General features: G+C 47.5%; 1 protein-coding gene across 3 annotated transcripts in view; it reads right to left on the bottom strand.

The window, feature by feature from the left end:
- Nucleotides 1–2943, bottom strand: part of SLC16A1 (solute carrier family 16 member 1) — a 35847-nt gene extending 32904 nt beyond the window's left edge. The window contains exon 1 of one of the 3 annotated variants that reach the window (XM_065591436.1): nucleotides 2849–2943. The gene's annotated coding sequence lies outside the window, so the exon portion shown is untranslated. Of the gene's footprint in view, nucleotides 1–2288; nucleotides 2437–2848 lie in introns of those variants that run through there. The other 2 variants (XM_065591434.1, XM_065591435.1) reach the window with 2 other exon arrangements.
- Between the last annotated feature and the right edge of the window lie 19302 nt (nucleotides 2944–22245).

The following is a 22245-nucleotide window of genomic DNA, read 5'->3' as shown; positions in this document are numbered from 1 at the left end:
TATATTAATAGAGCAGATACAAGCACATGGTTAAATGCAAGAGATCAAGAAGCAGGATGCACTCTGCATTTCAGGGTATAACTGACAAAAACTGCAGACGTTCAAGAGCACCTTTAACTTCCTCTAAATGAATTCTTAGAAATGTTTCGTTCGCTCCTTCATTTCCTAAGAACCCTCTAGTATATAAATTCAAGCAGTCCCCTCACTTGTCCACCCATCCTTACTACTACAGGGACAGCCTTGAAACATGGCACCACTCCTGCACCTCATCAGCAGCAGTGAAAGGGGAAGTACAGAGAGAAACAAGCAGAGACCCCACAATGATATGTACCAACATCCACCACTAAAAATCATGAATTTAACCAGTCTCATTGTGCTAGGACCACAAGCTTAATCAGTAGTAGAGTGAGGCAAGTTTTAGCATTGAAATCAGTCACACCATAGACTCCAAGGCTGTACCAGGACTACCATGCAGGGTGACCCACACACACATCATTCTGCTCACAGGAAGTGGCCAGCCAGCTATCCCCCTTTGTTGTTGTTGCAGATATTTGTATAATAATAAGGGCTTCTCCCTTCCAGTCCCCAAAACAGTAACTAGGTTGGTGGATGCATATGTCCATTGATATAGGTGTGTCTGCACCAGTGGTTAGGTCTGCATAGTTACAGAATCAACGGTGTGAATTTGCACACCCTCGAGCATTGTACCTATATCAACCTAAATTTAGGCCTAAGTTAGGGTGGCAGAAAAAAATTAAGGTAGGAAAGCTTGTATTTTTAAAAGTTTCAAAGATTTTCTTAGTATGAAAGAAGGGAAGAAATCAGGGACAAGCGAAACATAACACACTAAATGCCTCAGGATGTAAGTGCACTGAGCCTCCAAACCAGCAGATTTAAAAATGAATTTAAGAGAGAAACAGGATTAGCAAGTTAGGTACAGTAAACAAATCAAGAGCCGAAACATCCACTGCTCTATCATAGGGAGAGACGATTCCACAGATGTATCATTTTTTCCTGTATCTCTTCCCCTTTAAAAAATTAATATCCTTACTACATTGAATTATGCGTTCAGGCCTCCGGGAGTAAGCTAGCACCTAAAGAACAAGCGTTCCATTTTTTAAGGTTTCAGAGTAGCAGCCGTGTTAGTCTGTATCCGCAAAAAGAAGAACAGGAGGACTTGTGGCACCTTAGAGACTAACAAATTTATTAGAGCATAAGCTTTCGTGGACTATAGCCCACTTCTTCGGATCCATTTTTTAAGTGACAAGTCATTTGACTTCTGTAGTAGTTTCCAGAGGATTTGGAAGGATTTTATGAAAATTAAGCCTTAGTACTTCTGTGATATAGGCAAGTAGTATCCCCAAATGGGGGAGGAAATGAGGCAGCCCTGAAACAGAAATCCTCCATTTCTGCCCATATGTAGCAAAGGTACAGCATGGGAAGCATCACTGCAACCTTTCCAGAACCAGTCCCCCCTATTAACCCACTCCCCAGAACTCCCAAACCAGCCAAATCCCATTCCAACTGATGCCTTAGCAGCTAAAGGCCCCACATCCCACTCCACAAGCCCTGTGAGCTACTTAGTGCCCCCTGACCTGGGACTAGAGCAAACTGAGGCCCTAGAGAGGAAAGGCCATGTGCCCCAGAGAGCAAGCATCCGTGATAGGGGCCCTCATCCATCAGCCAGCCTAAGCATGAATGCCCCACCAGTGAGCTCTTACCTAGCCAGAAACCCACAGCCCCCACTCCACTGACCCCCATCACCACCACGTCAGGCTTCCATAGGCCTCCCCACACCCAGCCCCTGTAAGTCTCCTGTGACCCACCCCCACATCAGGCTCCCCTCCCGTTCCTGTGACCCCCCTCATCCCATCCTGTCCCCAACCCCTGTAACCCCCCATCCCATCCTGTCCCCCTCCTGGATCCCCCCATCCCATCCTGTCCCCAACCCCTGTAACCCCCCCATCCCGTCCCCAATCCCTGTAACCCCCCTCATCCCGTCCTCCCGGACCCCCCCATCCCATCCCATCCTATCCCCCTCCCGGACCCCACCTTGCCCCCCCAACCCCTGTAACCTCCCTCATCCCGTCCTCCTGTCCCCCCCCATCCCTAACCCCCCCATCCCATCCTCCTGTCCCCCCCCATCCCATCCTATCCCATCCCCAACCCCAGTCTTTGCAATCCCACCTACTTATAACCCCCGTCCTGCCGCCTCCCCGTGACCCCCCTCTCCAGCCCGTCCAACCCCCCCCGAGCCCGCCACGTGGGGACCGGCCCCGCGGCCCTACCTATGCACACAGCGCGACCCGCGCTCGCCGCCGCCGGATCTGCTCCCAGGCGGCTCGCGCCGGCCCCGGCTCCTTAAGAGCCCGGCCAGGAACCCGCCGCGCAGGAGGCGGGGCCAGCCCGGCGGGGCGGAGCGGGGCTGCCTCCAGCGCGGGGGGGCCGCTCTCGGGGTTCGGGCCGGGGGGCGAGGCGCTCTGGGGGTTCGGCCCGGGGGGAGCGAGGCGCTCTCGGGGTTCGGGCCGGGGGGCGAGGCGCTCTGGGGGTTCGGGCCGGGGGGGGCGAGGCGCTCTCGGGGTTCGGGCCGGGGGGGGCGCTCTGGGGGGGGCCCCTGTGACCCCGGAATGTCCCACTCCTAGGGAGCTGCCCACTGCCGGCCCCTCACAGCGGGGGTCGTTCCTTTTTTGTCAAGATCCAAATTTCTTGGGCAAGACAGAACCAAGGTCCAGACTCCAGAAAAAAAAATAATTAAAAACGCCAACAACAAATAACAACAATGATCATAAGTCAACAGAAAGATTTCAGGGTCTGTTCAAGTGTCCCCCTGGCTTTGTGGCCCACACACCTGTAGGCTCCCAGCTGGCTATGTGGGGGGCCATGGCTTAGCCCCCCCCGCAGACCCCAGCTCTTACAGAACAGCCTCTGCAGAGCCAGGCACAGAGAGTGGCACCACGTGGCAGGGCACAGGGCTCGTGTCTGGGGCTAGCTGCAAAACAACATTTCTGTTTGGGGAAAAGTTTAGAGATTTTGACATTTGTTTTTCATTCTGATGTGGAATGAAAACAGAAACCTTCTGAAAATTTGTGTAAAACAAACAACCTCACACAGAACAGAAGAGCCCCACCGGTGATAGCTAACAGCCCTATGGTTAGGGCAGCAGGTCTCAAGTGTGGGTATGTGTACCCCTAGGGAAACACAGAGGTCTCTCAGGGGTATATCAACTCATCAAGATATTTGCCTAGTTTTACAACAGGCTACATAAAAAGCACTAGCAAACTAAAATTTCATACAGACAATGACTTGTTTATACTGCTCTAGAGACTATACACTGAAATGTAAATACAATATTTATATTCCAATTGATTTATTTTATAATTACATGGTAAAAATAAGAAAACAAGCAATTTGTCAGTAAGTGTGCTGTGACACTTTTGTATTTTTATGTCTGATTTTGTAAGCAAGTAGTTTTTCATTGAGGTGAAACTTGGGGTACACAAGACAAATCAGACTCCAGACTGGAAAGATTGAGAGCCACTGGGTTAGGGTATACTCTGGGGATGTGGGAGACCCCCGTTGTTCTGCCTGGTCTCAGAGCCACTGAGCCATTGACTATTCAGGGGTCTCGCTTCTCTCTTGCTTTGACCAGGAATTCCATTATGGACCCTAGAAACATTTCACAGCAAAAGTTTTGTGAAAACTGATATCTTTCTGTGAAATGTTTCAGTTTCAACAAATTGGCATTTTCCAATGGAAACACAGTTTAGTCAAATGTTCCTGACCAGCCCTAATCATTTTAGCTGTGTGACAGAATGGGGAGCCAAGCCAGCCCTGTTGGTGTTTGAACCTTTGGTTACAGCACATCTCAGATGTGCTGCATAGACCATGGAATCATCCTCCCACCTTCAAACAAGGGGCTCAATTGCTCATTTGGGGGCTTCCAGGTTTGGTCTTCTATTGGGGGGCAATGGACTCCTATCTGGTAATTTGCCACTGGGCACCTTTCAAGAGATGACTCTAAGCAGTAGGGAGTGTTCCAGTGGCTTGTTTGAACAAAAGGCTTTAAGGACTCTTTGTTTTTAATAGTTTAATAGCAGCCTCTTATGAATGCATAAATATTACCTGTCAGCAAATAAAGCACTTCATGTATTTTTTGGATTTGCACCTTGCACAGCAATGGACCAGATTGGGCTTGTGTACTTAGAATGAAGGAAGATTAATGCTTCCATTATTTCATCAGAATCAGCATGCCTCATTCCCTGTTACATTAATATCTAATTACATCCCTCAGGGTTAATGGCATATGACATTTTAGCTAGCCATGAGGCACTTCAAATGTCTGTTAAATTTCCATGCAAGATACGGGGTTTTTTTTTTAAGTTGTATATTACCTGCAACTAGCTAGGCACTTTATAGACATGTAAAAGACGAGGTTTCTGCTTACTGTCTAATTAGAAAAAACTGAGGGAAATGGGAGAGAGACAAAATAAAATGTCATGAATAAGCAACAAGTGAGGTAATCATATTGTTTTGCCATTTTTTCTCTACATGGAAGATTAGATAATCAGGTTATTAGATTATCCCATTGTGCTCCAAATGCAGCTCAGACATGTTGTCTGGGGTTTGTCTTTATTTACAAGGAAACTAAAAACAATATAACATACAATTAAAAGCAAGAAAGTTTTGCCTCTATGCATCCGTTTTCAGAGACTTGGCTGTGCTGTACCTTTGAGCTCTTTTATTGTATCAGTGTGTTTTATTGTATTAGTCTGTTCCCACCTTTTGCTCTGAGGTGCTGGAAAAACAGAATTTTCAAACTTTTCTTCATCACTCTGTTTTTCCTTTTTTTTTTACTGCTCCCCCTGTTCCCTCCACCTGGCTACGCCACTGAGCAGCTGATAATTTCTTGATCATTCAAGATGGGGGCCATAGCTGTTACTACTAAATTCTGTCTCCACCCAACAAGAGGGGGTAAGTGCATGGCACTCTGAAGCACCACACCACTCTTCCTTAAAACAGTTAGCTTGCATATAAATTCTGTGACTTTGATCCATTCCTCCCTACTAGGGATCCCAATTTGATCTAATCCATGGCATTTCACCGTAGTATCCAGGCACTTAGGAGTCCAGTGCTTTTGTTACATGTTTTCTACTCCAGCACTTGTAACTTTTGCTCTAAAAGGCTGTGGTATTATTTATAATTTCACTTACAGCTTTATTCCTCTCTCTCACTCACTTTGTCACAGGCCTAGATTTTGGCTTCTTGCTTTGCTCCACTTGTAACCTGCTCCCATCTGGTTTGTCCAGTTTCCAGGAGAAAGCTTCTGCTTTCCCCTAAAGTGAGGGCAAAAATTCCTGCATTCCATTAGCAAGTCTCTGTGCCAATCAGGAGTTACACAGGATGGGGCAAGTGTCTTGGCTCTCTTTCTAGGACACAGAGACAAAAAAAACCCAACAACCGTCATTAGCAATTTTGCATTTTAGGCATACTTTCCCATCTAATGGCCTCTTTAAGGTAATATTGACTTTTTCTACTGTTTAGATGAGGAAATAGATCAAAAATAGAAGGTATACAAGATTTCCAATGATTTAGTTGTAATATTCTGAAGTGATGTTAGTAATGGATGTAAGAATTTTTATTATAATTTTTAACTCGATTGTGTCTCTTAATGATTTCAAGTCCATTCATGATTACTGCATGTCACAGGACACAACTCATCCCTGATGGGTGACTTACCAGCTGGTAGTATTATACATATTTAAGAACGTAAAGCATACTAGGATTGTTTTAAAGCCAAAAATGTGGTTTTAGGAGGAGGAGATGTATTAATTATCCAACATAATTCAATTCAAAATGGATACAAAATATTTTTTAAAATAAATTACTTTAAAGAAAAATAGAAATTGTGGTGGAAGAGGTGGTGTTGATACACTGTATAGTCAATTTTTTGACCACACTTTGGTTCATTATGAAATATATTCAAGAGACCAAATAACCAGTGTCAGTCAGGTTTATTAATATGGTACTGGAAAAAGGTTCTATATGATACCAGTCTCTGAGGAGCCGTCCCATGCAACGATGTTACATTCACCTTACACAGAAGCTGTGCTCCCCCAAGTTACATATTTCAGATGGTATTACTTATATCATGATTTTACAAGGTACATCTCTCTTTACACATCATTAAAATTCAACCCATCACTTTGTCCCAGTTCCCTGACTCGGTCTGTTCCTTATCTTTGTTTTGGATACAAGCATTCCAGGTACTGATCCGGGAAGGTATTGTGCTAGCTTGTACTAAGACATAGGACGAATCTATCTTGATTTTGACCAGTTTCCTATGCACTTATGCCAAATGCTTACTCCAGCAAATGCAAGGAGTTAGGGGATACTTATCATCAGTGAACTAAACTATGGGATAGGCCAGTTTAGGCTACCTCACTGGTACAATGTTTGTGCTTCATGGTATTGGTGTTTAATGCATACTAACATACATACATATATATGATTGATATATATTGATGTGCTAGCCGGCAAATATTAGTCACTAGAGCTGTAGAAAATCATATTTGAGAATATGAATTAGAGAGAGATGTGGCTACTAGTGCAAAAAGGTCACCTACAGAAGCAAGTTGCTGGCATGTAATTGTCTCCGTATTGCCCATACCAGTGTCATCCGAGTCATAATTAGTATTTATCGTTATGTGACCGTTATATATTCTGTACATTTACACTGCACTTTAAAGAATTCACTGTGGAATGCCTGTTCCGAAAAGAGATTACAGTCAAAGGGCCTAAGATGCTCAGACTGAGTGAGTGACAATTCAATTGGAGATGAGGGTGCTCAGCACATTTCAGGGTTGAGCTGTACAATTTTGAATTTCTGCGCTCATGTAGCTACTTGCTGTTGCTATGAGGCCCATTTGAGTGGGTAATGCAGCAAAACCTCTTCATTTAAAAGATACTGACTACAGTGCTTACATATTCACAGGAAAATTGCTTACTGCTGCTAACCTGAGTGGGTAATTTTATTGTCATGAACCTGGTAACATACAGTATGTGGGATTCCCTTATGCATCGATGATTACTACAAAGTGATCGATTGGCTTGGACTGGAATCTATCACAAGTAACAGCATCTCTTTGTGCCCTATCCACGCCCTACCATATCCGTACATGCTGCATATGATTGAATGCAAATGTGAAACTGTTCTGTCTGGAAGTCAGAGAGAATGATTCCCAAAACGGAGCGGCCTGTGGCTGGGTGTGTGTTGGGTGTTTTGGATTAGCCTAATTTGCATCTCCTAATGCTGCTAAATCAACAGTGATATGATTGCCAGCAAGCAAGAATGATAAGAAAGCCAAGAGTTGATGTTTTCATAGCTGTTTGTATCAGTTGGGCTTTGCTTACCCCATGATGGTAACTGCCTGTTGCACGAAGGCATGAAATAGCCCTTATTCCCTGTGTACTTACTGGGACCTGTCACAAATATTGTGAGAGAGCTAATTCCCATCAACAATTTTTCCTCATGCATGTTGCTTACCTTCCGACAACTTGGAGCTATTCTGGGGGAACATAGTGAGATAAATTGAGTTAATTGTTTCATGGGTTAAGTTGTTAATGGCTGGTTATTTGCTTTAGATGAGAGAGAAATATGGGTCAGTTTGACTCAGAAAGAACAGTGAAAAAAACACACCGTAAACCAGTGACTCTCAACAGATGGAAAACGTAGCAGCTGCCAAAAGAGGTTAAGTCCCTTTCTCAGCAAAGGAAACCACTGTCCCCCATCACAGCAGCAGGCTCATTTAAGGTGCACTCTGTACATGTCAAGGCACTTAATGGGCCTCATAAGAGAAAACAGTACCACGTGCACAGATTATAACAATTCCATTCACCCCCTTCTAAAATGACACTCAACATACACCGACAAGCTAGTGGGCTGAACAGACTTTTTAAACATCTACATGGTTTAAAAAGGAGGGATAGTTTTCATCCTAGCCCTCAGCACTGCTTTTTGCCTGGAAGACAAGATGAGTGATAGCTAGAAAAGGAGACACTCTGAGCTTACCAAGACATCACTTCACCTTGTGTGTCTGTGGCACCTTTTGTTCTGAAGCAGTGACACTGGAGTTGCTGTATGTGTACGGCCCATGGGTTCTGTTCCTGGCACTGAGCTCCTGAGTGACCTTGGGCAAGTCACTCATCCGCTCTGTACCTTTGTTTCTGGTCCCACCCTTTGTCTGTCTTTTCTGTGTGGATTGTAAGCTCATTGGGGTAGGCACTGTCTCACCCTCTGTGTGTGTGTGTGCATACGGTGTTTAGTACAAGGAGGTCTCAATCTCCTGCCAGAATACCGATAATAAATAATGTTGTGATGTGAAATAATAATATGGCCTAGTGGACAGACCACTGGCTGGGCTTAGAAGATCTGGGTTCTATTCCTAGCTCTGACACTGGCCTGCTGGTTGAATGTGGGCAAATTGCTTCATCGCTCTCTGCCTCAGCTTCCCCATCTATAGAATTGGGATAAGGATGCTGCCCTCCTTTGTGAAGCACTTCGAGATCTGCTGATGAAGAGCACTACAGAAGAGCTAGCTATTACTTCTATTAATTATCATAAGGGGAACCCAGTCCTCCTCCACTGAAATGCAACCACTTCTGGGGTGGAACTCAGTCAGCACCAGGGACAATACACAACGGGTTAGGGCAGGAAGTATAGATCTCATATACAAATGACACTGCCGGGGGTAAAGATAGACAAGAATATATGTACCCAAGTTGAAATTTGAGCAGGACACCAGGGCTAACAGCTTCTGAAAAGTGCCCTGGGATCTTCAATAGGCAGAAATGGTCAGGGCCTTGGTTTTACACCTCATCGGAAAGACACATTTCATTTTAATCCCTTAAGGAATTTTTTCTTGGAAGGGAAACAGGATGTTGTTTGAGGATATTGATCGACAAAGCTGCACTTTTAATGTAACTGCATAAAGAGCCTCACTTTCCTTCCTATTAGCTGCAGTTGTGCTGCTCATTAGTCAAGTTTAAAAGTGGCTACAGCCAAACAATTCTACTTCCAAAATGAATGTGAGGTCAAGTCCAGGTTTTCAGTATTCCCACTGTAAATACTAAAAAGACCTCTAGTAATCCTCAACCATAATTGCTGGCTTTAATTTCCATTGGGGTTAACGTCTACTGCAGGTGTAAAAGTCTAGGACATACTTTTATCTTGGATTCCCAGGCCCTGCCTGTTAAGGGAGGTGACTTGTGACACCAAAACCAGGAATAATTGGAAATCTCATGGGAAAGTCTGTTCATGTGAGAGATCCATCCCAATTTCCTAACCAGAAAAACAGCATCTGAACTTTTAGATTCTCACTTCAAAGATTCTCTGAACCTTTTGAGGCCCAGCCTTCATAGTAGCAATCCACCCAATTGGTCAGAAATGTTCTTTATGATGTCCATTAATAAATCATCCACAGAGAATCCACTGGGTCTGTCTCATCAGATTGTAAAGATGTGATATTGTATAGGATTATTGTGGTTCAGCCACATCTCTGATTGTACAGAAAATAATATGCTTTAGAAAGCATCCGAAGAGGAAGAAAGTGTTTGCTGATAAAATGCTTAAATTAGCAGTTAATATTCAATATCTCCCTTCCAACTTAATTATTCTTGTTCAAGTTTTAGACCAATTAGCTAAGAGCTAAGGAAGGTTCATTTTTAGTATTGTATCTTTCACTCAATAATAATGGGGGATTTTGGATATCCCCAGATTGACTAGAAACATGCCACCTCAGGACGGGATACAGACATAAAATTTCTAGACACCATTAATGACTGCTTCTTGGAGCATCTATCTAGTCCTCGAATGTACAAAGGGAGAGGCGGTTCTTGATTTAGTCTAACGTGGCACACAGGATCTGGTCCAGGAGATGAATATAGTTGAACCGCTCAGTAATAGTGAACATAATGTAATTAAATGTAACATATTTACAGGGGGCAAAATACCAAAGAAACCCACCACAGTAGCATTTAACTTCCAACAAAGGGAACTACAAAGAATGAGGAGGCTAGTTAAACAGAAATTAAAAGGAACAGGCAGAAGAGTAAAATGCCTGCAAGCTGCATGGAAACATTTTAAAAACAACATAACAGAGGCTCAAACCAGGCAGACCAGGTCTTGGAGAGATTTTATCTCCACTAAATAGTCCTGGGTCTCTGAATTCAGATGCTGAGGATGCAGTGATCTCTGAAGCAGCCAGCTTTTATGATGGTGATTGAGAGATTTGTTTGTAAGTGCTTTTCTCATACCTGCTCTGCATGCTCTCCATGCTGACCAGGGTTTAATGTGCTTGGGGTGGCACTTCTCAAGGGGTGGCATTCCGGCCCTTTGGGGCGGCACCTTTGCTTTGGCGGCGGCACTCCAACTTTTTTTTTTTTTTTTTTTGCTTCTGTGGCACTCCGGCTTTTTTTTTTTTTTTCCCCACTTGGGGCGGAAAAAAACAAGAGCTGACCCTGTTAATGGTGATGATAGAGCTAATTCCTTGCATGTGGATGGTGTGACCGCAGACTAATAAGACATGGCGAGACAAGGTTTCAGAGTGGTAAGAAAGGCCCCCACTACACATGTCTACTATCCTGTATCCTACCGGCTGTGACATACCTGGTATGTCTGACTGTTGTGCAGTAGCAGTAGCTGACTAGCTAGGCGAAAGGCAGTCAACTCTGTGATCTTGATCATAAATAGAGAAACCTCATATTTGTCTTAGCTAAACGTGAAAGGGCATTGCACTCACCTGTTAGTTCACCCCTCAGGGTTACACCTGGATTTCTCTTGTGATAAATGCACCCGATGCCCTCCCTTGAGCCTCACCAGGTGTCCTAGTTTGCCCAGACGCTTATAAGAAAACAAAATATAGTGGCTGTCACAGGAAATTGATGGTGCACCCACCTTCTTCTAGCAATGATCCCCACTCACTGCTCCACGTCCCTGCCAGTGTGCTGTTCAGGGAGCATGAAGACTATGTTCCCTCACTGAGCCTCATGTTCCAACGCTGTGACTCCTTCCTTCCCTTCCCTTCCTGCTGGTTTTCCCACTGAGTCCTCCACTCTGCTAAGTATGCCCCCTTTGGCAAACGCATGCCAACAGCCTTGTTCAAAGGGCAGGCAGCAAGTGCTGCCAATGCTTCCATGCAGGCAGAGATTTGCCTGACATCTGCAGCGCTAGGGAGGTGGTGTGACACCCCTGTAAGCCTCAGGGCAGAAGTTTGGCTAACACCGTAGTAACTGGGCACCATGCCATGCATATAGCTGTACTGCGGTGAGGCATTCACAGCCTCTGTGTGAGTAACAGCCATGGGGGACAAGGGAAGCTTCCCCAGATCAGGATGACGATGTCTGCCATTGAGGAGTGGCTGGCACGCCTGGCAGCTGCAGGACACGCCGGTCTGGCTGGGCAGATTAACCGTCAGAAATACAGCTCCTTCCAGAGCAAAGTAACCTCTTTTCTGGTCACTCAAAATCAGAATGGGTCCTATGCCTCACTGGGGGCAAACCACCTTTAGAACAGCCACGCATGTCTTGTTATTTTATTGCATTTTGCTGAACTCTGCTCTCTCCAAAATCTTCCCAGTGAACAAGCCCCTTGTCTCTCTGTACCCCTCCTTCATCCCCATTGCCAGAAAGTGAGTAGGCTGTTTCCTTCTCGAGGCCTTTGGGGAAACCTTTTCATCTGATGACAGTCCCGATTCTCCAGTCCTTCAGATTTATTTTCTGAGGCCTGGAGGTGGGGACCTAGCCCTCCGCAATCAGGGTTGTGCTCTGTGCTTCGTCTTCTGAGTTGTATATGCTTTGTAGTGTCTAGTCCTTTGCTCGTGTATTTATTTAGCATAGACTCTATTGTTTCAACTTTGTTTCCAGGTTTCGCAGCCCCAGCCTTGTGGGGCTGCGCTCCTCAGCTGGGAGTGATTTCCATTATCTTCATGCTGCTTGCACGGTCACTGGCTCTTCCTCCTCTGCCCTGCAAAAACCTGCTTTGGTCTCCAGTGCATTTGCTTCTTCCAGTCCCTCTAGCCAGATCGCACATGTGGCCTGTGCAGGTCACAGGGATAATATCAGTGAGGGACAGACCAGAGTCCTGGGCTGTTGTTCAAGCCAGCATCCTTCCTTCCCTGCTTGCCCATGGCAGCTATTCTTTGGGCTGTCAGACAAATCTCCCTCTCAGTCCTTTGGTCCTTTCTCATCCTTGGGAGCTTGTCAAAGGGACTAAGAGAGAGAAGCCATTTTGTAATTGGCAACAGATATTGGTGGCCAACTTGAGACACCTGGAACTTTATTTTCTAGAGTGTCATCCTGACACTCCCACAAAAGGTGTCTCTGGTTGGGCACCCAATAGTGAGGGAAGCCAAGAGCCCAACAGAGTGTGGGAATGTGCCACAGGAGGTTCCCCATATCCAGCAACCCCTACATGGGTCAGAGCCCTCTTCAGCTGCAGGAACAGATTTCTGGCTGCACCTTTCAGTGCAAAGACCATGAAGCAGAATTGGATGAGTATCATCAGCCCTGGGGGCAGGGGGAAGTGTGTGTACTTTTGCAAGAAACGTGTATGAATGAGAATTGGACCACTTTCACCATGGGTTTCTCTGTCTTTGCCAGCACAGTAATCGGGTTGAGGCATGCTGGCAGGGCAGTGTGTACCTGAGACGCTTGTCCTGCTGATGCACCTTGGATCTTCACACAGATCTTTATTCACCTGGGCTGCCACCTTTCACCAGCACCACATCTACACATGATTTTGATCTATGCTGAAATTCAGTTATCCACAAATATGCACATTAGCTCAATAATGAAATTGCATTAAATATTCACATGATAGCATGTCAGTGTCCCTCTGGTTCTTCCCACCGTAACCCCCCCAAAAAGGTGTAACCCCTAGGAGAGGGTGAAAGACCCGTCACTAGGGCCAGGGCTGGGAAAAGAAAGCTGTCAGCAGTGGTGACAAGAGGAAAGGGGAGAAGTGAGGAGGGAAACTGGGAAGAATAGAGAGAGAGTCAGGGCAGCTGAGAGGGAAAGTAAGTGGATTTGTTGTGAAACACTCAGTACCACAATAAGGGCTGCTGCTTCCCCCAGCACAGAGCCTGCCAAAGCCGCTCTCCAGGAGACCCGCCTTCCTCTGGCTTTCCTTGCAGAACAGGAAGCAACTAACTCCCTGCCACCATCTGCTCCGGCCCCACCTCACACAGCCCTTCTGTGCTTGGACAACAGGCCTGGCATCCCTGAGATCCAGCTGCAAAGCTCAGAGGAATGTCATTATTTTCCTCTCTTCTCCAGCTGACTCCCCACTCCCCAGTCCCGGGCGTTCGGTTTACACAGCAGGGGGCTAGTGTGGCGTAGGAATGAGGAACCAGGCTGGAAATGGCTGCCTTGACTTGGAGGCTGAAGTGTGTCATTAATTGAGAAAACAGAGGGATACACCAAGAAGGGCCGTTCTGCTTACTCAGATCACAGAGTCCCGAGAGCCAAGTGCACCCGCTCATGGAGCCCGGGCCTGGACACTTCCCAATGAAGCACAAGGAGAGTAACTCCATAGTAAACCATCTTACGTGTGCTTCTAGTTAGACAACCATTCCGTGTAGGGGGAAATCCCCTCACTGCATTTATCAGTGGGGACACAGATAGATGAGATCTCAGAGCTGCCATGCAGGGGGGCGAGGCTATACTTGTCACAGCGGCCTTCCCATTGGCTTTCTTCAGGCCCTTCCCGGTCGGTGAGCCCTTCAGCCCAGGGAGAGTCTTCGGGGCGGACACTCAAATTACAGGACGTGGGGTGGGACGATGATTCTCTCCGGCTCACAGTCCACATCAAAAACTGATCAAATTGGGGTGAGCAAGGCTCTGCACCGTTCTGGTGAGGGGGACCTGTGTCCTGTATGGGCATCGCGGGCATATGTGATTCAATAGCCACCACATGAGGGTCCCCAGCTCCTGCACGGGGACCGTTCCTTCCTTACCAAATTCCAGTTCATGGGAGTGTTTAGGAAAGGGACGTAATTCTGGGCTGGCCATTGGGAGAATATGACTCCCACTCTTTCCATACAGGGGCTGAGTGCGTCAGAGGTTATAGGACACTAGCGCTCCAGGCCCTATAAGACCTATCTGCAGCTACCTGATGGGAGGCCAAAGCAGGTGGTGGGCCATAACCACAGCAGGTTTTAACCCTGTCTGCTTACCTCCCCCTGTCTATCGCCTCAAATGTACTGCAGCATCCCCAGTGCTGAGGGTATGCAGGGGCAGGCACAGCACTGGGCTTACCAGAGAGTCTGTTATTCAGCAAGGTGCTCGCAACTGGGCCTCAGGCAGGCTGTGATTTTCTCTTGGCATGGCAGGCACCGCATGCACTTGGACCAGGAACTCGCTCATTTAGGCTCCAGATCCACAATGGCATCCCAAGGGCACCTCCGTACAAAGGGGGGCAACGAATCTAATCCCCTGGGGGAAAATGTGAACCATGGGTTGGGACACTGTCCTGGGGGGACTGCCCCCCATATGCTTTACCATGGTGCTAGTGGGGGTGTTGGGGTCCCCCCTTGCTAGTGGGCAGTTGGAGGTGCCCAGAAAGCCTTCTAGTGTGATGACGATTGGCTCTGCCTGTGGTGGGAGCACTCAAAGAAGTGGCAAGGAATCAATGGGGTGCAAGGGACTGCACTGGGATTTCCCCCACTGGGAACCTGGGATGCAATTTGACTGATAAAGTTGCTGCCTGGTTAAAACCCATCTCACTTGTTCTTGCCTTCTTCCCTGTGGTGAGCACACAAAAGAAAACCATTAGGTTCAGGGGAAATCCCCTAACTGCATTGGTCAGTGGGAATACAGATAAATATTTAAATCTCAGAAGATTTGGAAGTCACACTTTGCATTAACCCCTAGCTGTCGGTGTAGTGGACTAGCCAAGGTATCTTGCTGAGTCCCATTAATATGTGAGCGCAGGGAGTGGGAGCTGCAGCTTATGGAAATCCACAAAGATCTAACTAGCCAAATTCCACACATCCCTTGCACTGCCAAGAAGTGATCCTCTCCCTTAACTCTGTCCATTTCCCTGTCTCCCCCGGCAAGCAGATGGGACAGTTCATAATGGCAGAGAGAACTGGAGCCTGCAGAGCACTTAGAAAAAACAAATCCCCACCAATATTTGCTCTGCAACATGTACATTTCTGTTGGCCTGGCTGATGCTGAAGGATTATTTTCTGAAGTATTTCTAAACCTGCAGCCTGCCAGATACACTTGGCTGGGAGCTGGGATTTCCCAACATGAACAGCATGGGTCACAGGAGTCCAAGAGTCTGCTTTTTCTGCATATTTGGGGAAATCCTGATGCCTAGCACCAGGGGGTGAATAAGGATGACTCCACTGGCAGCATTGTGGGAACGAAGGCCTCCGCAAAACAGGCTGCACATGCAGATCCCGGCAGCCCAGTGCACGCTCCCCTCCGTAGATAACCAGTGCTGTCGCTGAGTACCACTCTCGGGGAGAGGTACGGGCCCCGCCATTCCGAGTCCAGCCTCTGCTAAGAAAGCACAGCGCACTGCAGTACTCTGCGGGTCATTTCAGACATACCCGGAAGAAAGGCCTGCTGCAGCGCCCCTCTGGTGAGCTGCCCTGCCTGGGGCACCTCTGTCCCAGCGCTGCAGTTCCACTAGCTAAGCTGTCAGGAAGCTGCCACTCACCCCAGGGGCTGGTCCATGACTAGGATTGCTCAGTGCTACGGTAATACAGATAATTAACAATACTATGCTGCCTGGAGAGGGGACCTTTGTCACTTTCTATGTAACATGTCAGGGCCGGCTCCAGGCACCAGCTTAACAAGCAGGTGCTTGGGGCGGCCAAGGGAGAGGGGTGGCACCTGCGGCAATTCGGGGGCGGCAGGTCCCTCACTCCCTCTAGGAGCGAAGGACCTGCCGCTGAATTGCCACCGCCGATCGCGGCTTTTTTGTTTTTTTTCCAATTGCTGCCGCCGATTTGCTTGGGGCGGCAGAAATGCTGGAGCCGGCCCTGAACATGTACACCAGCTCCCTTGCATGCCCCATTCCTGATTCCTTTACCAGGCAGCCCAATCTTATGTTATGGCCCATCACACGTTATACCCCTGTACCTCTGGGGCTACAGTAGGGCCCCATTATGCCTTCTGGCAATGTGTGAAGGAGCCTTGGGGGCAGAAATGTCCTTTGGAAACACCCCTTCCTCAGAAAGCCTCCCCTGCAGGTGTATGGGCTCTGTGCCAGCTCTGCTCCCAGCCCCAGGGTCAGGGGAGATGGTTTGGGCGGCTGGGAGTTGAGTCAGAATATAGTGCCACTGAACTAGGACAATGCTCTGCACCCCAGGACTCAAGGGGGGCGCAGGAAACAGCACCTAGGTCAGAGCCACGCTGAGCTGGGAAAAGTCCCAGACAACAGGAAACACAATGGTAACTTTATGTCCCCGGAACCCCACATTCACCCTCATCCCTGTCCCATCACAGGAACAGAGTGACTATCAGACCCTGCCATGTTATCCCACCACACAGTCCTGTGCTCTGCCATCCCACTAGTTCCACCCAGCCACCTGCGCTGGACACCAGCAGGTTTGCAAGCGAACGAGAGCACACGAGGCACTCTCCTAGCTAGCCAGAGCTAACAGGAGCCTGGTCAGAATGCTGTGTGGACACTACTTCTGGGTGGCACAGGTGTAATAATCTGTGTTGCCATTAAAATCTTCTCTCAAGCATGAGCAGGATTCAGTAGTTACAACCTCTGCGTTGACCCTTTCGTTTACAGCCGGTAGGTTGTATTTGTGTAAAGATGTATTCCTTTCACTAGTTCCAAACATTTCACTCGGTCCCTTTCTCAAGAGCAGAGACCGGCTGAGCGGAAGCAGAGTCTGTCTGAGCGGCTCTGCTCAGAGGCTCTCATTTAAACAAATGATCCCCGGCGAGGAGCACGCAGAGGGTCACGTATATTTACTGTTGACAGGAATAATAAACATCACCTCACATGGAAATGGCACGCCAAAGTCGCCCTCCACATGTTATTTTTCTGTTGCCAAGCTAAACATTCCACAGGTTGCACTTTGTCTCTGCAAAGCCCAACAGAGAGGAGACACAGACGGCAGCAGGAAGGTCTGCAGAGAGGGGACACATGGGAATGCAGTGGAGAGGAAACAAAAGGGGAGACTATGGCACTGGGGAGGTTGCAAGGTGCTTCCCTGGGAAAACTCAACTCAGGGTCAGCGTCAGGGTGACCCACTTGTTATCCCAGCTGATCCACTCAGGTTACTCGCCTGGATGAACACAGGGCCAGATCCAGCACCCACCAAAGTAAACCAAAAGACTGGTCTTGGGTGACATCTTGGCCCCAGTGAAGTCAATGGGAGGTTTGCCATTGACTTCAGTGGCCAGGATTTCACCCATTGACCTCAGTGGGCATTGGCTCAGGCCAGCAGCGAGTCAGGCAGTGTCCTGGGGGCAGAGCCCTTTCCTCCTAACAAGCTGTTTTGAATCCTCGGTTCCCCTTTGGCTGCTGCTGGGCCTGGGTCTTGCACCTTTGTGCACCTCTGGTCATCCGTGCGACAGCGTGTTTCCTCGAGACACGAGAGGTGAGAGTTCCAAAAGCATGCGCTCAGCGTGAACCTAATGCTGCCTTTGCCAAAGAGGGTGGGAATTGACCACTGACTTCAATGGGAACATAGTTCGGCCTGCACTGACCTGGAAAAATCTCTCCCAAGATGTATTATCCTTTGGAAGGCTCAGATCTTCTCCTCTGGGGTCATCCATCTGCTTGACATGGGTTCTGAGCCCAGCCACATTAAGAAGCCCATTGATAACATTAGATCTATTTGGAGGAAGTGTAAACACATATATACGCATGGTCCCACCAATGGCATAGTTTTCTGCTTTGGCCTGATGAGCTCAGAGGCCAACAGTCCCTTGGCCTTTTTTCAGCAGTTATTCTTTACTTTAGTTATTCCCATCTCAGGTGATACCACCCGCCCTGTGTGGGCGTTCTTCTGGAGTGGCACAGTCCTGCAATCAAAATATCTAGAGTCCTGCACTAAATAAGGAAGACAGTGTAGAGGGAAGGGGCCTTCCCTAGAAGGGAGCCAGAAAGGGGACAGGGCAGTGTTTGGACTCCCAAATCCTACTGCTTTTTCTTACATCCTTCCACAATTTGTCCTTTCCATTCTCTCCACTGTGCCAGAACACTAAGCCCTCTTTGGCTGCTGCCACACTCCGTTCCTGATTTCCAGCACTTCCAACCATGGCTTCACACCCATGGTTCACATCTGAAACCCATGCTTTTCGGTCAGGCCTCTCAGCCAGCAGTAACAGCCACTCAGCTCACCTTGCTCCTTTTGTTTTCTACACTGATTGCAAGATTGTCAAGACTGGGGCTGCATTACTTTGTAGGGCATTTTCTGTCTGTTGGAAAGTGCTGTTTTCAGGCAAGTGTAGTGTAAATGATAACAAGAGTTGGAGAAATACTGCAAAAAGGTGTTTACCCAACATGTTTATGAATGTGCTTCAGTTCATGTTCACACCCCTTTTGTGTTCACTTTACACAAACACTGGTGTGACTAAGACTTATAGGCATGAGTATTCACAGAAGGCAAATTAGTGAATCACATGCTCAAGAATTCATTGCAGGAAATGCTTGTGCATTCGCCCCATCAGGTGACTGATACAATGTTGTTTGACCTACCTAGCCAGTCACAACTGAGCAACACTGCTGGATTTTCAAATTCTTGAGTGTCTAATGAACACGGAGCTGTGTTTGTGACCCATTCATAAAGTAAAGAAACTCAGAAGAAAATCCCTTGAATAAATTCAGTAACAATTTGAGGAACTCATGAATATTCAGAAGAATATTCAGCAGAAGAATAGGCTAAAGAGGCCTGATCAATTATTTACTCTGAATTATCCACTCTGCTCTAATAATAGTTAATAAAGTTATCTGTCTCTGCTGTAAGAAAGATACACTTCCCTATTGATTCCCAAACCTAACTTCAAACTGAACACCCAGTTCTAATTTCCAAGGAGAAAGACATGTTGCATCTCAAGATAAAGACTCCTTCCCCCGCCTAAATCCTGTTGGCTCCAAGGTTAGCTCAGTGGAGGGGAGGAAATGTATTGAGTGGTACAAAAAGTCAGGGAATATTAGAGTAGGAGCGGCTAATGCAAAGTTAAACATGCCGACATCACTGAGCTTCCAAGTGTGTATTTGGAAGATAATTTGTTATCATCTTGGTCCAAAGTTAACCAGCTTGAAACCTGCTGTCTGGCATTTGGCCTCCTGGCCGATGATTGAGATAGGAGTAAACAGTCTAAAAGGGCTTCAAGCTCGTGTTTTGAGTAAATGCTTTGCTGCCAGGTTAAAAAAAAATTCCCCCCCGATGGAATATGGACTTCAGGACCCAGGCTCTTAGAGTAGTCATGCCTCGCCTGCTTTGCAGGGGTGAGCAGTGACCTAGTTTCGAAACGCTCCTATGCCAGTTCTTTTCCAAAGGGCCTTTTGCAAACTGCTCTTTGATGGCAGCCGAGGGGACTCTCTCCTGAAGCGAGCCTCTTTCCTGAGCATGCGGAAGCCCCACAATACAAACTGAGGATGGAAACGTGGGGTGGGAAGTCAGAACTAGTGACATTCTGGCAATGAGGGTTGTGGGGGCAGAAGGGGAATAAATCACCTGTTTTTCTTACAGATACCTGGAAAGTCCAGGTGCTTTGACGGTAAATAGGTGGTGAGGTGCTGTAAGCTGAGTGTTTCCTACATAGACAGTGCCCATTCCCAAACTTTAAGCAGAGGTAGGAAGCAGCCAGGGAAAAGTAGGGGGAGCTGGGAAAACCTATATCGTCTTGACTGCCACAAGCTGCACTGCAGCATAAAAATCAAAGAATAGAGCCCAGCCTGCAAAGCATTTTATCCCAAAGCAGGGGGAAGGAAATTCCAGCCATTACCAGTTGCAACTCAACTCAGTTCAAACTCAGCTCAATCCAGTAACCAGCCTGACCTCAAGCCAGATTCAGCTCAATTTGAACTCAAGTTTAATTCAGTTTAATGCTGCTTCAGTCATTATTATTGCTGTATTGCTCTCTTTGCAGAAGCCGATTCTGTTAAGCTGAATTAGCGCTGGAACACATGTGCAATGTTGAACAGAGGCGGCCCCGTCTTCCTCCCCAGCCTGTCAGGAGTTTTACTGTTGCCTGCTGCAGAAACTCCATGAGACGGGAGATGGAGGTGGATTCGAAAGGTGCCATGTCCCACTAGCCAGCCCCCACTTCCAAAGAGTTCCAGTCTGAGCCCTGACTGCAGAGCTGCTGGAACCAGGGGTGTGGCTGCACCCCCAGGCTTGAAGTGGTTTCCATCATACACAAGGGTTACGGTTTGGTTCACTGGCTCTCAGCACCCCCACTGTACAAATTGTTCCAACGCCCCTGCTTGTCTGCTCCAGTCACAGCCATCACGGCAGCTGCATCAGTGTGAACCCCTAGTGCAGACGGGCCAAGCTGCTCTTTGCACTGGTGGAGTTTTCCCCTGCTTGAAACTGAAGTAACCCTCACCAGCAGGGCTGGCTCCAGCTTTTCTGCCACCCCAAGCGGCAAAAAAAACAAACAAACGAGCGGTGGCACTTCAAACGTGCCGCTTCTTCGGCGGCAGTTCGGTGGCAGGTCCTTCACTCCCTCTCCTCCTCTTCGGCTGCAGCTCAAAGAAGAAGAGAGGGACTGAGGGACCCGCTGCTGAATTCCCGCCGAAGACCCGGACATGCCGCCCCGATATCGGATGGACGTGCCGCTCCTTTGAATTGGCCGCCCCAAGCACCAGCTTCCTTAGCTGGTGCCTGGAGCCGGCCCTGCTCACAGTGCCAATGGCAGTACCAGGCCTGCTTCTTCTCCCAGTGCAGCCAGTGGCCACAGTGGGGTAGAACCAGGATCTACACTAGGGTTTGCTCCACTGCAGCTAGAAATGGAGAAATCCCCAATGCAGACCAGGCCTCAGACTGTAACACACACCAGAGCTTTCTATCCCCTGAGCTAGAGACCTTGGGGCTGAGGAATCATCAGAAGAAATCACCACATTTTTGTATAAATTGTCCCAGCTGCCCGTTCTCTCCTCATGCTGCTTCCCCTCCTTGGCTTGGCGGCACTCCTAACGCAGTCAAGGCTCTGGACCATGCTTCTCTTGCCAGCAGCCAAGGCGTTCTCCCTCTCCTTTTGTGGCTGGGTTCTGTTCAGCCCAATGCAGGTGATCACTGAGAAAGGAAGAAGCATTTATGGACCCGTCTTTCCTGTTGCAGTGGTTCCACTTTAATTAACTATTGATTAGGTCAAAGCAAGAATGAAAAGTAAAAAGCCCTCTGTAGCACAGTGGCTATGGTAACCCCATGAGATGGTGGAGAGCTGGGTTCAATTCTTCCCTGGATCAGTTTAGAACACCATGGGCACTTAACCTTTCCCATTGAAGTTGTTCCCCTTTAATTAACTATTGAATGGGTCCAAGCAAGTGCTAAGCATGTGAAGCCCTCTATAGCACAGTGGTGTGGGTATTCACCTGTGAGTTCTATTCCCCTCTATGCCATAGAGAACTTCCTACAATAGAGCTTTGCTTTGACCCAATTAAAGTGGAACGGCTTCAACAGGAAAACAAGGTGAGTTTCTTATACAGGTTCTTTTAATCCAGGATGGCCAGGGGAATTGAACACAGGTACTTCATAGCCCAGGTAAATACCCTCACCCCTGTACCACAGAGGGCTTTTTACATTAGAGTTTTCCTTTGGGCCAATTAATAGTGATTTAAAGTGAACCAGCTTCAATAAGAAAGCCCCAAAATTGTCATAGTTCAAATACCCTTTTTCCCTCCAAGCCCCAAGGAAGAATTAAACCAAGCTCTCAGCCATACCAAGTGAAGGCCTTAACCACAGTACTACCAAGTGGAACAGCAAATTAAAGAGGCAAGGCTGAGGGCACTCCCTGTTCAAATCCCTACCCCTCATCACATAAAGGGAGCAATTGAACCTAGGTCTTTAAGAGCACAGGAGAGTTTCTAAACCACTGCACTATAAAGGGCTTGACAGGTGGCATTTTGCCCAATTAATAGTTAATTAAAGTGGAACATCTTCAAGGGGAAAGACTCAGGGAGCCCCATTGCAGGCTGTCATTTATAAGCTACTCTCACTACCTACAGTGTGAGCAGTTTTGAAGGCAAGGAGCAGAAACTCTCAGACA

Source organism: Chrysemys picta, chromosome 4, assembly GCF_011386835.1.
Source record: "Chrysemys picta bellii isolate R12L10 chromosome 4, ASM1138683v2, whole genome shotgun sequence".
In the NCBI taxonomy this organism is placed as follows: domain Eukaryota; kingdom Metazoa; phylum Chordata; order Testudines; family Emydidae; genus Chrysemys; species Chrysemys picta.
This window is presented reverse-complemented; position numbering and strand designations above follow the sequence as displayed.